The sequence below is a fragment of the Rhea americana genome, unplaced genomic scaffold (genome assembly GCF_003343005.1).
Source record: "Rhea americana isolate MKP2758 unplaced genomic scaffold, rheAme1 scaffold_102, whole genome shotgun sequence".
Classification (NCBI taxonomy): Eukaryota; Metazoa; Chordata; class Aves; order Rheiformes; family Rheidae; genus Rhea; species Rhea americana.
In genome coordinates this window covers 712,924-716,226 of record NW_028185062.1, presented here as the reverse complement: position 1 = coordinate 716,226, position 3,303 = coordinate 712,924, and the positions used below count along the sequence as shown (strand labels likewise).

Genomic DNA, 3,303 nt, shown 5'->3' with positions numbered 1-3,303 from the left:
GCTCGGAGAGCGGCTTCCCCGCCGCCCTTCGCCTGCCCCCCCGGCGGCTCCGCTCCGACCCTCGCCCTCCTCCGCCGGAACGCGCTTTTTCCGAGTAACCCGCGGGTCCCCCCGGGCGCGCCACGCTTCCCGCGGCAGCCCCGGGGTGCTTTGCCGCGACGCCCCGGCCGGGCGAGCGGCGAGGCCTTGCTGGCGCCTTGCCCCTGCCTGGCTTCCGAGCGACCCGGGACGCGGCTCCGCGGAGCCGCTGGGAGCGCGCAACGGTGGTTATTGAACCAGCAGTGACTGGAAGGACTGAGAGCCCGACGGAGGGAAGGGCACGCCGCAAAGCGGGGCTCCTGCCCCTTCGGGTGCTGCCGTGCGGTGGAAAACGCGTGAGCGGCCATTCCGCTTCGTTTGCCTTGGCCCCGATCCTCGGCTCGCTCGTAACGTCTGTGGCGCTCCCGGGAAGTCCCGTAAGAAGTCCCTGCGCTGGTGTTATAATGAGGATCCTTTCAAAAAGTGAGGCAAGRTTTTTATCTTCTCCTAAAAGTTAATCACAGTTGAAAATACAAGCGTCAACTTCATGTTTGGCTGAAAAAGAAAAAAGAACCAACTCTCTTTGGCATAGATGCTCCCTAAYTCAATTCAATTATGAAATTTCATTTCCAGTAACAATTTTATGTACATTAGCAAAGTGTGGAAAAAGGAAAAATCTGTCATAGATTAATATACTATATCCAGCACTTGTCCTGTATTTTCATATGCTGTTTTTTGTACTGGTTTTGGTACTGGTAGCACAGAGCATCTCAGACAGATGCTTTCCGTTTGGGATCCGGCCCGCTGCATCCTTTCACCAATACTGATCAGACGGCGCGGGCACTGCATGACGTGGCTGCTTCAGTCCTTTCCTCCAAGGCTGGAATAGCTTAGGGAAAATGGRTTGCTCAGGTAAACAAGGTGATTAAAATACTGACATTTTTGTCTGTTTTCCTGGTACGTGGCAGCTTAGTTAAGGTTTTGGGATAGAAGGAAGTCAGAGAGCATGATATTTATTYCCTCTTGTATCTCTTCAGGATTATACATTTTTTTCCTACTTTTTAGTAGAATAGAGCTTGCTTCCATATGCAGGCCAAATTCAAGYTGCTGTGATGATGTTCTTTGCACCAGTAGTCACACTAAAATAGCCAAAAACATTCATGCTTTGGAAAAAGATCCTGGCAACAAGGAGGCAAAATACCTAACAGTATTACATATACCATCAGGCTGATGGTCTTAATTACAATATAGCTTTAGCAGACCTGCTAACAAGACTGCCGGATTCTGTGTCAGAGAACCGAGTTCTATAACCAAGGCAGGACTCTACTAACCTTGCAAGTCAGACAAGAGGCGTTGTAAAACTAAAGCTAATATCTTTCCCACCCATAATTATACTCCTCTGACTTTGCTGCGTATGTTACTATTATTGGGTCTGAYGAGTGTGAGACTGTAAATATATTTAAGAACATTTTTCAAATGATTCTTTCTCTGGACTGCTCGGTGTGCCGTGCGTCCTTAGTGGCAGCACAGTGATACTGATCTGTGGAACCCTGGTCAGTGGGTTTCTTTTGTGCATGACTTGTATGTCATCTGCTCCTCTTGTCCTTAGTGAATAATATRTACAAAAATATCTAAATATCTGGTGAGTCTCTAGCGGGAAAGCAGACCTGGTGTTAGTAATTGATTAAAAAAAAATGGCCATGATAGCTCAGAGMGGGAAATCCATAGGGCACCATACAGGTTCTCTGCACAGGGAAGCTCACCCTGGAGGAAGACGAACGGAGTGGGGATAGGGAGTGCACATCTTTCTGGAGATGACTTGGCTAGCAGGATCAGAGTTTACTTTGGGATTAACACATAAGATCATGGAAATCAGAAGTCTTTCAATCCACTTGAAGATTGGGATCAGGGCCTATTTTTTCAGTTACAAACTTAGATAGGTACCCTTTTAAAGTATCTGAAAAGCAAAAGATGTTAAGAATTACATAATTTAATTGGAAATTTGTTGGTGATTTCTGGTGAACTCCACAGATTCTGCCGCCTCCTCTGATGACTTCTGCAAACCTGTGGACAAAACTCCTGACCACTGTCAAGAGAAGAAGGATATTTTCCATGTTATTTATCATCTTGGAAATCAAGCCTTCAAGGCTCCTGAGGGCTGAAGGCAAGTACTTATTTGAATTATGATTTCTTGTTAATGGGTAAATTCTCAGAAGAATGTTGTGTATTATAAAAATGCTTGATAAGACATTAAAATTTGCTAACCAAATTGACATATATGTTCAAAAACACATTAAGTGCTATCTGTCAGTGGTTATGACTTTTTCTGTGTGTTACTCAGATATAACTAGGTCTTAGGATACCAAGAACTAATACAGTGTTGTTATAGTCCAGCAAAAAGGCATATGGTTTGGGTCTTTGTTGTTTCTCTTAGTAGTTTTTCTACTCATTTTCTAATATGTGAAAATACGTAGGTAATTATGGCCCCTCGAAAAAGCCCATCAACAGCCCAGGGAGTGGTTACATACAGATATTTTAGGACTTGAGTTCATAGGCAGCTGTGTGGATGACTGGACCTGAATTACTTGGGATAACTGTTGGTGGCCCTGAAGCACGGGGCGCCCCTGCTCCATGGAGATGGGGGCTCCCACGGGCCCCGCCGCAGCAGCCTCATCCACAGGCGGGAGGTGGAGGTGGCCGTAGCCAGTGGCGCTCGGAGCTCCCGCAGCCTCGGGGCTCGTCATTCGCCTTCCTCACGCGCTCTCTAGCGTAAGATCCAGCAGCCTCTGAGCTATCTTGCCGTGAATTAGAAATGTTTGCAGAACCTATGTTTCCTGGACTTTTCTACTGACTTTTGAAGTGGTTTTCTTTTTTAAAATCAAGTTCCAACACAGCTTGACGCTCGAGATGCGTCTTCTTGTGAAAGCTGTATTTTGAAGCAGTATCGTTTTTTTAGTTGCTACAAGCACCTCCCATGCAGCTTCAATATGCCAAATGAGGGGGAAAAAAGGAAAAAAAGAAAGAAAAAAGGAAAAAGGGAAAAAAGGAAAAAGGGAAAAATAAAAAAGGGGAAAAAAGGAAAAAAAGGGAAAAAAGGAAAAAATAATAAGAAATAATAATAAGAAGAAGAAATYGGAAGGGCTGTGCTCAAGAAAATAGTAAACTGTCAAGCGATAGCCGCAGCGGTACCCGCGCCGGTGGCTCTGGGCCTGCGGAGCCGCTGCCGCTGCCGCGCCGCCCCGCGGCGGCTCTGCGAGGGGCCGCGCCGCCATGGCGGGGGCGCCC

General features: G+C 46.7%; 1 protein-coding gene across 1 annotated transcript in view; it reads left to right on the top strand.

Moving 5' to 3' along the window:
• Positions 1-2,034: 2,034 nt before the first annotated feature.
• DDB2 (damage specific DNA binding protein 2) overlaps positions 2,035-3,303 on the top strand; it is a 16,615-nt gene continuing 15,346 nt past the window's right edge. Inside the window, exon 1 of the mRNA XM_085305906.1 lies at positions 2,035-2,182. The gene's annotated coding sequence lies outside the window, so the exon portion shown is untranslated. The remainder of the gene's footprint in view (positions 2,183-3,303) is intronic.